The sequence below is a fragment of the Balaenoptera borealis genome, assembly GCF_965194805.1.
Source record: "Balaenoptera borealis genome assembly, chromosome: 18".
NCBI lineage: Eukaryota > Metazoa > Chordata > Mammalia > Artiodactyla > Balaenopteridae > Balaenoptera > Balaenoptera borealis.
In genome coordinates, this window is record NC_138877.1 from 21067674 (window position 1) to 21081260 (window position 13587).

Genomic DNA, 13587 nt, shown 5'->3' on the forward strand with positions numbered 1-13587 from the left:
AGGGGATGCATCTGTTTTGTCATTCATCTATCCTCAGCTCCCAGAACAGTGCTGGGCATGTGAATGTTTGTTAAATAAATTAACAAATAATAAATTCCTTTTCTGTTTAAACAACATTGAGTAGATTCTGTAGTAGATTCTGTTTTATGCTAAGGTACAGGGTGATAAAGACTGCTACTCTCCTAGAAGCTTAGATATCCTGGAAATACAAGCCATTGTCGCTTCTAGCCTGAAATCTCTAAACAATGCTAAGGAGCATTTTCCAATAATAAGTCCATGTAGATTCCTTTGGAAACATTCAACATTAAGCAGAAATCCTTTTAAAGTAAAAACAAATAATAATGATTGAAATCAAACCTACAGTGTTGATCTTCATGATGTTTGAGCTTTAGACGATCTTTCAGAGAAAGGTGACTAATGTCCTAAGGAGTGAAAGTTGGGGCACGAAAGGAGCATCTAGATATTTTTGGTCCAGTGCCCCTCTACAAAGTTCTGAGAACTCAACTTATCCATAAAATCAAGTGGTAAAATCTAGTTTTCTAGAAAAATACTTGTAATGACCTCCTCCCCCCTCCTCTGTTTCTCTTTTACTACTGCCTACCTTGCCTTTGAGTATAATCTCTTCTTGGCTCCCCACTCCCTGATTGATCTCTGGGCTTTAGTGCTCCCTCTGGCCCCCCTGGAGCTAGTATACTTCCCTCTAGACATGAGCTACCCGATAGAGTAGCCACTAACCCCAGGTGGTTATTTAAATTAAAGTTAATTAAAAGCCAATACAATTAAAATTTCTGTTCTTCAGTAGCACTAGTCACATTTCAAGTGCTCAGTAGCCACATGTGGCTGATAATTACAGTACTGGACAATACAGAATGTTATATATTTCCGTGATTGCAGAAAGCTCTATTGGACAAGATCCCCCTTCTAGAATCCTGATATTTTAACATGCCTACTCTTCAGTCTTTGCCTCAGATTACAATTCCCATTGCCTCTCCAGACCCTAGAAAGAGTAATACTGTGTGTGCTTGGTCAGCTCTTAGTCATAATATGGTAGCGATTAGATAATGCCAAATCTGCTCTAAGATCTTTATTCACATGAAGACTGGTGATGATGTAAAAGTCACAGGTTGCTGGAGAAAAGTGAGAAGTGCTGATCGGAGGTGAACCCACTGTGTAGCAGAAAGGGCAAAGCACCAAGATTGGAGGAGAAGTAATGAGTACTAGTGAAACTATGCAGGTAATCAAACCTCTTGGAAGGAGAGAGACTAACCAAGAGAAGAAAACGGGCAGGACCATGGAATAGTTTGCTTCCTTGTCATCACGTGAGGGAACGGGAATCTGACTTTGTTTACATCTGGGCTGTGCGGAGCCCACTGTCAGTGCTATGGCAGTAAGACCCCTACTTTATGAAAGCAGTATTGTCATGGGGGAGGGGGGGTAAGTAGTAACTGAAGGCAGGGACACTCCTTGGGCAAAGGCCTGGGTAGCAGTTTTGACTAGGTTCAGGCGCCAAACCAAATCACATAAGGGAAGAATATGACTAATATATAACAAGATGAACTCCTTCCTGGGCGAGAGAGAGAGAGAGAGAGAGAGGGAGAGAGAGAGAGGGAGAGAAGGCTACTGGCCAACGCTTGGAATTCCTGCTTAGAAAGAAAACTAATACACTCAGGAGCAAGGCTGGGAGAAGGCAGATTGCTCCCTCTCTGGAGAGGTGCTGACTTGGGTATAGCTGCCCCTTATATTGTTCTCCCCTTGGGTTTCCAGGTGCTGACTTGGTATAGCTGCCCCTTATATTGTTCTCCGTGACCTTCAACATCACCTGAGAAAAGAGGGTTTGCCAGGACCTTGGAATAGAACAGAGGTGCCAATGGAGGAGATCTGTTTATTCACCAAGAAACAAGGTCTTAAGTGAAGGAACTGGATTTTGATTAGAGACTCTCAGGCATTATGAAGGATATGGAGGGCTGGCCTCAGTGATTCTGACTTCCCGAAATCATGTCATAAAGTCTACTTCTAAGTTCTAAACTCTCCTCCTCTCTCAACCCCCAGAGAAAGAGAGAGCTGAACAATGATGCTGGCCACTGAAATCACTCTACTAGTGGATGTTCTAAAAGAGGCAAGTTGACAGAGGGCATAAATACTCCAGTTTGCTTCCAATTCGAGCAACAAGTTTCAATAAAGCTAAATTTTTATATCATCCCCAGCATCAAATCAGTAGATTAAATGCTACAAGTGGGATTCAAGCTATTAAAAACAAAACCTATAAAACATATGGTTAAGTCTTTGTATGAAATAAATTAGAAATTCATTTCAACATAATATACAAGCTGTTCTTGCTCTGGGCTGACATCTGTAATCTGCAGAATTCCTTTTTGAGACATAGGGATACAAAGGCAGAAGAAAGAAAGAAGAAAAAAAAAAAAAAAGAAGAAGCCTAGGTCTTAACATCTTATCGTCAATGCTCTGTAAGGCTTAGTTCTTTCACTTGGGAAACCTGGCAAGAAACTATTGATTTTCCCAGAAATGAGCAAGGATCAGTTAATTCCTTGAAATTAATGCCTTTGTTATTTAACATTTCTCAAGGGCTTATCATGCATTTTTTGTACAGACCCCTTCCCAGTGGTAGAGCACTGGATCAAGGCCAAAACAGAGAAGAGAGGTGGAAACAGTAGCATGGGCTGAAGACCCGTGTCCATGTCTGGACTGGTTCGTGTGGATGAGGTAAGGATATTATCATTCTGACCCCTGTCCTCGCTATCTGCCCTTAGGGTGGACTTCCTGAGCTTTAAGGAATCACTTGAGTGGGGATGAATAGCATAAATCTGCCATAAATGAAGCACTTACTAAGAAAACAGTATTGCAGACACAGAGAACAGATTTGTGGTTGCCAAGGGGGAGGGATGGATTAGGAGTTTGGGATTAGCAGATGCAAACTATGTATAGAATGGATAAACAACAAAGTCCTACTGTATAGCACAGGGAACTATATTCAAAATCCTGTAATAAACCATAATGGAAAAGAATATATATATGTATGACAAACACTTTGCTGTACAGCAGAAATTAACACAACGTTGTAAATCAACTATACTTGAATAAAATAAATTTTAAAAAAAGAAAATAATGCTGTGCTAGCCTCTTTCACATGCATGATTTTATAAATGCTTTACAACAATCTTGAGGGGCAGGTATTATTTATTATTCCAAATTTTCAGATGCAGAAAATTTAGATTAACTTGTCCATGGTTTCACAGCTTTATAGAGTAGATCTAGATTCAAACCCAGGTTTTTAATTCTGAGTCCATGTTATTTCATGGAAACTAAAATTGTCCTCATTGTAGACAACATACACCCTAAGTACCAGTGTCTTCTGAGTAATTCTAATTTTCACAAAACCACACTCAAAAGAGATCTTTAAAGTATATGTTTTTATATATTTGCTTATAATGTGAAATTTTGCCAGGACTTGATATAAAGGGAGAAAAACAGAGAATCAAATAGAATATTGTTCTGTACTGGATGGCAGGGAAAGGCAGTATTCCTGACCCTCTGCCAAGCCGTCTCTAAACGTCGCAAGATTTCCTAGTCAGGTTGATAGACTTTCCAGATACTCAGGATTTCAACTGACTAGAAACCTGAATGTTTCATTCTGTGAAGGCATAAAAGCAAAGGAATGAAGTGGGGATTGCAGCATTCAGGATCTGCAAGCATCAAGATATAACTGCTCAGCACTTAGAATCGATGGACTCTTAGTGTTGCAAGAGGGTCCCTTACAGGCATCCCTTCTGAGAGCTACGATGTAAGCCATAAGTGACCTCAGAGAAGGGGATTAGACATTCTGCTGGCTTTCATATGCCAAAGTGGGACCTTTGAGTTACTTTCTGCAAGAGAATGTTTGCAGAAGAGCTCACGCCAATTGCCTACTGTTCAGCAAAAGTTTCCTGGGTCCATCTCAGGAAGTAGAAAACATCTGAGAAAACAGTGGGAAATACATTGTGATGTGCTGAGCCACTCTGATGACTCAATAACTTTTTAACCTTTCCTCAAGCCACATAGTTCAAAGGACTGCTTGCTATTATTTTTAGCTGCTGGGACGCAGCTTCCTGTTCTGTGTTTTCATCATAGGTGGTAACTGACGAGAAGAAAAGTTGTTTTTAAAAGAAAAAAAAAAAACTTGTCACAAGCTAATGCATGACTCAAGCATGGAAAGTTCTCTGAAATGAACTTCTGGAAACAGAAAATCTTCATGTAGGAAAGGCATTTACCCTCAGATTTGCAAGGATGGGACCCAATATTAGTTGAATGCCTAATATATGGTAGGCACTTTATAAATATTATTTAACACACAATAGCCACGGAGATAATTACGGTTATCTTCACTTTACATATGAGAAACCTAAACTCAGAGTGTTTTAAAGAAATTGCTAAGATCACATAGCCAGTAAGTACAGAAATGTCTTTTTATTAAAAAAATTTTTATTTTAGTTATGTGTATAAACTGCACTACAATTAAATGTACAGCTAATGAATTGTTAGATGTGTATATAACCTGTAGCCATCATCTAGCTCAAAATACAAAGTTTCCCTAGTACAGCAAGTTCCTTATTGCTTTTTTCTATTCAGTGTGCAACCCAGAGGTAACTTCTATTCTAACTTCTATAAACATGGATTAATTATGCTGATTCTTAAACTTCATATGAATGTGGCATGACTAGTCTCTCTAGTTTGCCTGACACTGAGGGGTTTCCTGGATGTGGACTTTTCAGTGCTAAAATCAGGGCAGTTGTTCATCCTATAAATGGAATCAAGCAGTACGGACTCTTTTGTGTCCGGTTTCTTTTGCACAACATAACATCTGTGACATTCACCCAGGCTTGAGTGTTTCTTCCAAGGTTTTGTTCCTTTTTTATTGCTGGATATTGTTCACTGTATGACTATTTCATTATTTATCCGTTATCCTGTTGATATACATTTGAGTTGTTTCTAGTTTTTTACTTTCAAGAACATTCGCATATGGGTCTTTTTTTGTAGATATAATTACTCAATTCTCTTGAGGGTAGAATTTCTAGGTCATGGGGTAAGTGTATATTTAGCTTTAATGACACCACAAAAGTTTTCCAAAATAGTTGCAACAATTTCTAATCTGACTAGAGTTTTAGTTGCTCCACATCCTCACTGACATTTGCTGTGCCAATATTTTTAACTTTAGTCATTCTTGCAGTGTGGTAGACTACTATTGTAATAAAAATAGACTACTATTCAGGACCCTAAAACTTCTAGAAGGTAACAAAGGAGGAAATCTAGATGACCTCAGGTTTAGTGATGAGTTTTTAGATACAACACCAAAGGCATGATCCATAAAAGAAAAATTAGATAAATTAGACTTTATTAAAAATAAAAATCCACAGAGTGGGAGAAAATATTTGCAAAACACATATCTAATAAAGAATGTGTGTCCAAAACATACAGAGAATTCTTAAAACTCAACAATAAGAAAACAAACACTCAGTTAAAACTTGGACAAAAGATCTAAACAAACACCTCACTAAGGAAGATATACAGATGGCAAATAAGAATATGAAAAGATGCTCAATATTATTTGTTATTAGGGAACTGCAAGTTAGAGCAAAAATGATATACCAGTACAAGCCTATTAGAATGGCTAAGCTTTTTTTTTTTTTAAAACAAACAAAACAAAAGCCTGACAACATCAACTGCTGACAAGGATGTAGAGCAAAAGGAACTGTCATGCTTGGGAGAATGCAAATGGTACAGCAAATTTGGACAATAATTTGACATATTGTTACAAAGCTAGAGAGTCTTCTCATATAATCCAGCAATTGTCCTCCTAGGGATTTATGCAATTTTAGTTATGTGCATACAAAAGCTAGCACATGAGTTATAGTATATATGAAAAAAGTTATAGTGACTTTATGCAACCAAGATGTCTTCACAAGTGAATGGATAAACAAATTACAGTTCATCCATACTATGGAATATTATTCAGTGATAAACAGAAATGACCTATCAACCCATAAGGAGATACGAAGTAATCTTGAATGCATACTTCTAAGTGAAAGAAACAATCTAGAAAGGTGTATACTGTATGATTCCAATTATATGACATTCAGGAAAAGAAAACTAGAGAGACAGTTATGAAGATCAGTGGTTTCCAGGGATGCTAGGGGAGGGGAGGGGAGGGATGAGTAGGCATCAGGGGATTTTTATTGTGGTGGAACTATTCTGTACGATACTGCAGTGGTGGGTACATGACACTATGTATTTGTCAAAACACACAGAACTGTACAACCCAAGAGTGAACCTTTATATGCATGTTTAAAAAATTCTGCTAAACAGATAGAAGGTCAGAGGATCCCAGAAAGAACACAGACTGTAACAAGAGAATATAGTTGTATTACAGATATATGAAATAACCTCACTGAAGAGGGTGGAGGGAAAAGGTGCTGACTTAAGTAACTTTGGAAATGAAATGAAAGCACTGTATTCTAGTTGATAGTTATTTCCTATGAGATAACAAATGAAGAATTCTGATATTACTATTCCTGTACATGGGAACTGAACAAATAAGTAAATTGATGGCAGATGGTGAGATTCAAGTTTCTTACCCTTGGAGTGGTAGTATATAGACAAGCAAAGGTCGAAAACTAGAATGATCCATGTGGTAATAGATTTGAATTAGAGACATCAGTAAGAACTCATTTTAAATTTAGGACAGACACAGATGGTTACATATAGAAATATTTATAGACATGTATATACATGGGTTATCAAACACATCTATACTTCTTTGTTCTATCTGCTGAGAAGGTCTAAAGGAAACACCACCACAGTAACAACATCCAGATCTTGGTTTGCAATATCCTTCTCCAATGAAAGCAACCAAGCAACCTCAGAGAAACTGGTGATTTTAGGACTGGAGCAGGAGATAAGATAAGGTGGAGCATCTTATACTTCCAAAAATAAGGAATTGCTTATTAAAAAAACAATAACAACAACCAAAACCAAAACCCAAAACAGAAAAAAAAAACCAAAAACCCAACATCACTGATGGAAATATGTCAAAAGAGCACAGGAGCCCAATGAAAGGACACCCAATGACCAAAGATGAATAACTTTAGCAACAAAACAAAGTAGTACTGGGTTATAAAACAAAGTATAAAATAAATATTCATGAGTCCATACTGATATAAATAAATGATAAATTAATAAATGGGAAAGGAGAGACAATTCTCCCATACAGAAAAATTAGAAATAAATTATTTAGATACACCACACTCAAGAGGGGAAGAATAACTCCCTTCTCCTTAAGTGTGGGCTATGGGTAGTGACTTCCTTCCAAAGAGTACAGTATGGAAATGGGGAACAGAGTTACTTTACAGTGGAGAAGCCTAACAAACACTGTGTCTAATTTGATGAAAATACCATTTTATCTTTGTAATCTTTATCCCCCAAACCCATAACTTCAGTCTAATCATGAGAAAAACATGAGATAAATTCTAATAGAGAATTATACTACAATATACCCGGCCAGGACTACGGAAAACTGGTAAAGTTATCAAAAACAAGAAAAGTCTGAGAAACGATCACAGCCAAGAGGTGCCTAAGGAGACATGAAGATGAAACATAATGTAGTATCCTTGATAGGATCCTGAGACAGAAAAAGGACATTAGGTAAAAACTAAGGAAATATGAATAAACTACCGACTTTAGTTAAAATAATGTATCAATGTTGGTTCATTAATTATAACAAATGTACAGTTATAATGTAAGGTGTTAATAGTATGGGAAACCAGGGAGAGATATATGAGAACTCAATACGCTCAATTTTTATGTATATCTTAACTTTTCTAGAAATTAACACCGATTATTCTTCTTTAAGTGCATGCAGTAGACATAGGTCAATGCTAGTATTATTTCTTCCTATGATCAGGCTTTAAAGTATTAGAATTTCAATCCTCATTGGCTAAGATCTGGTCCAATCATTCATCTCAAAGATACCCACTTGGTGGATCCCAGAAAGAAGTTAGATTGCTTCAGGCAAGAGAATGGATTAGACCGAGCAGCAGCCCAATGTGCTTTGGGATATACAATTCTTAGGACATTAAGTCATGCTGCTCATTTCAAAAGATGGACTTAAGCTGTGGAAAACTGAATTAGAAAGACAGGTGGATGCAACCATAACCACTCTATGTACTACAAGAGAATAATATTTAAAAATATCCAGGGGGCTTCCCTAGTGGCACAGTGGTTGAGAATCTGCCTGCCAATGCAGGGGACACAGGTTCGAGCCCTGGTCTGGGAAGATCCCACATGCCGCAGAGCAACTAGGCCCGTGAGCCACAACTACTGAGCCTGCGCGTCTGGAGCCTGTGCCCCTGGAGCCTGTGCCCCGCAACAAGAGAGGCCGCGATAGTGAGAGGCCCGCGCACCGCGATGAAGAGTGGCCCCCACTTGCCGCAACTAGAGAAAGCCCTCGCACAGAAATGGAGACCCAACACAGCCATAAATAAATAAATAAATAAATAAATAAATTTAAAACTACATAAAAATATACATATATATCCAGGATCCATAATGCATATTTCAATCACAGTGACATTATTACTGAACATCTAAAACATGCTCATAAAAAACAAATATTCATTAGATTACCCCTGGTTTACTCCAGTAATCAATGCACAATAGCACAATTCATGTGACTTCTTACACCTCTGAGGTGTTTTTGAGTAAACAGAATGTTCATGAATGTCACAGAGGTAACTCTCATCTTCCTAAATAAAGATGTTTTAGCTTCCAACCTCAGAACAGCTTTAGCAACTATTTCTTAATAGTTAAAATAAATCTTGGGAAATCAATTGGTTTTCCATAGGCTTACATTCTTTTTTTTTTTTTCATTTTTCATTATTTTGTCTTAACTTTTCATTTTTTATTATTATTTTGCCTTGACTCCAAAACTTTCAACTTTGTCTTTAAACTCTCATTCTCTCTGTATCTGTCTACAAACATTTTAGCATGCTTTCTAAGCCATGCACGCTTTTTAAACTCTAGCATAATTTTGGAAAAGGGTGAGTGGAACACTTTCCCTTTCCTCTGCTCTATTTCCAAGCCTTGCAGTTAGATTGGGATCATGCGACCTGTTCTGTCCAATGCACTGTGAAGAGAAGTGATGTATTTACTTCAAGGCCGAGGCAATTAGAGCAAATGTTCCCCCTTTATCCATTTCTTCCCCTCTGTAGTGACCCCAAGTCTACTGTTCCACTTGGTACAGCTACAAGGGAGCATGGCCTCCCTTAACCTGGGTCTCTGAGAGGTTGTGTAGAGCAGAATCCTCTGCCTGCTGATCTGGGGCAAATAAACCCCAGAGAGAGTGAGAAATAAACCTTATGTTAAGTCACTGAGATTTCAAAGTTAATTAGTCACCACAGCACAGACTTTCCTATCCTAAGACAGAGAATTATTTTATAAAGTTAATGCAGTAGGGGGTCAAAACATGAACAGCATAGACGTAGGCAAGTAAGAAGTGATCTTTTCTTTCAATAACTATTCTCATTTTGCCCTGGAAGTCCATTCCGTTATCCCAGAAAACAAGGTAAAATGCCTAAAATAAGAAGTTCTTAAGCTTAGGCCATCTTTTTCAGGTAACTTGGCCTCATGTGATACTCAGTTCCAAACTCCCAGTCATGGCCATTTCTCCTCTCTGAATAGGATCTACCCTCCTTGTTCTCCTTCCTGAAACCATGTCTGGGGTTCAGGAAGAACCTTGTTTATCCTCATGGATTTACAAGGGGAAGCCTCCTAGACAGAGCTCTCCTCCCTGCTTTCCTGGTCCCTTTGTTGGTGGGTTTGGTTTGGTCTGGTGTGCTGGTGTCCTGATGTCCACCAGGGTGGACCTGCTCCCACCTGGACTTCTGGGCAATGTACTGGATCCTGATGCTGATGGTGGTGGTGGCTGTGACCTGCCTCTGTTATGAGGACCCTATGCTCTGTAGCAGGGGTCAGCAAACTTTTTCTGTAAAGGGCCAGATAGTAAAGATTTCAGGCTTTGCAGGCCACATACAGTCTCTGTTGCATATTTTTCTTCTTTTTTCTTGTTCTTGTCCTTCTTGTTCTTGTGATGGTGTTTGTGGTGTTGGCACTTGGTGTTCTTCTTCTTCTTCTTCTCTGCTCTCCTCCTCTTCCTCCTCTGTCTCCTTTCTTCTTCATCTTCATTTTCTTCTTGGAAACCATTCTTAGCTCCAGGCCATAAAAAAGCAGACTGGCAGGATTTGGCCCATAGGCCACAGTTCGTCAGGTTCTGACCTACAGCCTTTTCATTCCAACCTTCGGCCTTTTCTAGTTCCTTCCATGGGTTTTTAGGAGCTCCTGGGTTCCTGGAACGCCCTACAGAGTCTGCGGGAGGTTGCGGACTATTTCAGGTCCATCTGCCTAGAAAATTTACTCTTCCCAGTGTACTTTATTGCTTCTGGACCATGCTGATCCCAGAAACAGCAATGGCTGGCTTATTCTTTCATCCTCCCTCAACCTGCTGGGATTCTATGGCAGTTGTGATCACCTGAGGCTCAGGAGACAGGAGGTGTGGGCCTGTTTTTTTGTTTTTTTTTAAAACATTTTATTTTATATTGGAGTATAGCCAATTAACAATGTTGTGATAGTTTCAGGTGCACAGCAAAACACCTCAGCCATATATATACATGTAACCATTCTCCCCCAAACTCCCCTCCTATCCAGGCTGCTACATAACATTGAACAGAGTTCCCTGTGCTATACAGTAGGTCTTTGTTGGTTATCCATTTTATTTTATTTTTATAAATTTTATTTATTTATTTATTTTTGGCTGCATTGGATATTCGATGCTGCATGTGGGCTTTCTCTAGTTGCGGAGAGCAGGGGCTACTCTTCATTGCAGTGCACGGGCTTCTCATCACGGTGGTTTCTCTTGTTGCAAAGCACGGGCTCTAGGCACTTGGGCTTCAGTAGTTGTGGTACGTGGACTCAGTAGTTGTGGCACACGGGCTTAGTTGCTCTGTGACATGTGGGATCTTCCCGGACCAGGGCTTAAACCCGTGTCCCCTGCATTGGCAGGCAGATTCTTAACCACTGTGCCACCAGGGGAAGTCCCATCCATTTTAAATATAGCAGTGCGTACATGTCAATCCCAAACTCCCTAACTATCCCTTCCCCCCCCCCTCCCTCCCCGGTAACCGTAAGTTGGTTCTCTAAGTCTGTGAGTCTGTTTCTGTTCTGTAGGTAAGTTCATTTGTATCATTTCTTTTTAGATTCCTCATATAAGTGATATCATACAATATTTCTCTTTCTCTGTCTGACTTGCTTCACTCAGTAATGACCTGCAGCAACATGGATGGACCTAGAGATTGTCATACTGAATGAAGTAAGTCAGACAGAGAGAGAGAAATATTGTATGGGCCCGCTTTCAGGGACTTAGTACTGTCCCTGTGATATTGTCTCCAAATTATTCTTTTTTTTTTTTTTTCTTTCTTTGGTGGATTGGATCATGTCCTCTCAACTGCTAAAGTTTATATGAAACCTCTTCCACTGTCTTGCACTATTCTTGTATTTTACTATATAAACAGGAGATTTGGGAATTTAGAAAATGCCTTTCTTTCTCAGTCAAGCTTAGGTCTCTGTGAACTTCAAGTTCCTATCGGAAATGGGGGATTAAAAGCAGATCATTTTTCAATATAATATTTTTTCCAACATATTCCTGCTTATTTGCATCCTGAATCTCCATATTACATAATTAAGTAATTTTTAATTTGTCTGTTACTCATACTTATATAAGTTCATATAAGTTTTCTTAAATGAGGACATATATATTTCAAGCTATCAGACATCTAAACTGCTTAGCTACTGAGCATAAATTTTCCATATGATGCAAGAAGCACTTAGCTTCATGGGTAATGTAAAGCAAAGTATTTTAAAGTTGTATATTATAATCATCTATTTAAATATTTTAAGTGATCATTTATTCATAAGGCCCCACTTTTTTCTTCCCAAGATACATGATGCAGCAGCAATTAAAAGGCACTCATAATCACCACAGTTATTACGTTTTCTGGCAGCTTCACACCACATAGCAAGCCTCCAGAGATCCAGTCCTGCCTCTGGAACAGAGAGCATCTGTCCTCAACCAAGGTTCCAGCCTGTGCTCCTGGTGGGGTCACCTATGAGAGCATCAGCTGTGACTCAGCCGCACCCTGGGAACCACTGTCAGTGACTCAGTGTCAGCTAGCAAAGGAGAAGGCTGCCACAGTACAAGGCTGCTCTTTTCCTCTCCTGAGAATTTTTCGTTCTATGCTATCTGTAGGATGAAAAAGAGCATATTGAAAATTCCAAAAAGCATTCTGCTTTAGATGCCCGGCAATATGGCTCAGGCTTTGATTACAGAAAAGAATGGAATGCGTAAGATGGGTTTTATAACTTTAGAAAGAAATACTTTTAAAAAGAGCTTAGTTTCATTCAGAAAGGCCAAACCTGTGCTTATGGTCTTCTCCACACCCCCTCCTCTGTCTCTGTCTCTGTCTCTGTCTCTGTCTCTCTCTCATGTTTGGGAAAGAAGGAGTGTCTAGTCCAGCATCTCATATCACATCCCTTTTTCCAGAGATTCCTGGAGAATATGAAGTGAGTGCTACTGGGCTAGGTTTGTAACGAATTGACCTTCCCACCTGCCTTGACCTGTAGCATTACAGCTACCTCTTCTGAGAAACTTTCTCCTGCCTCTTCAGGCAGTGTCATGGGTTTCCTCATCTATATTCCCACAGCTAGGGTGACCAAATGTAACAGTGTGCCAGGGACTGCCCCAGTTTTGGCAGTGAAAGTCCTGCATCCCAGGAAAACCCTGAGTCCTGAGCAAACCAGGAGAGTTGGTCACCATATCACTGTATTCAAGTGTCAGTATTTACACTGTTATAAGCATCTGGTTACCTGCTGGTTGCCCTCACTCCGTGTGAACTTCTCAAAGGCAGAAATTATGTCAAGCTTTAAAGAATTTGTTGAAAGATGGTGGTCCAGTGGCTAAGATTCCATGCTCCCAATGCAGGGGGCCCGGGTTCGATCCCTGGTCAGGGAACTAGATCCCTCATGCTGCAACTAAAGATCCCACGTTCCGCAACGAAGATCTGGCATTCTGCAACTAAGACCTGGTGCAGCCAAATTAATTAATTAATTAATTAATTAATTAATTAATTAATTAATTAAAATTTGTTGAAAGAATGAAGGAGAGTTTGAGAGAACAAGGGAGTAGGTGAATGAATGAATGAATGAATGGAATTAATTAGTCTGGTAAGATTATAGTTTTGAGAGGTTCATTTATCATTTTTTCCTCAGAGGGGAGGAGAAAGGTACTCTTTGTTCAGTAAATTTACTCACATTAGTGCTTCAGATCCAATAAAATGCCTAGATTATATGCCTGAATATCATGATTGATCCCAGTATTGTCTTCATCACCAGGAAGTATAAGTACTGGATAATAAAAAATCCTAGGGCATTTGGCTGCTGAAACAGGTAAAGCAACCAGAAATGATGGCCGAAGCTGAACACAAGTTTTTT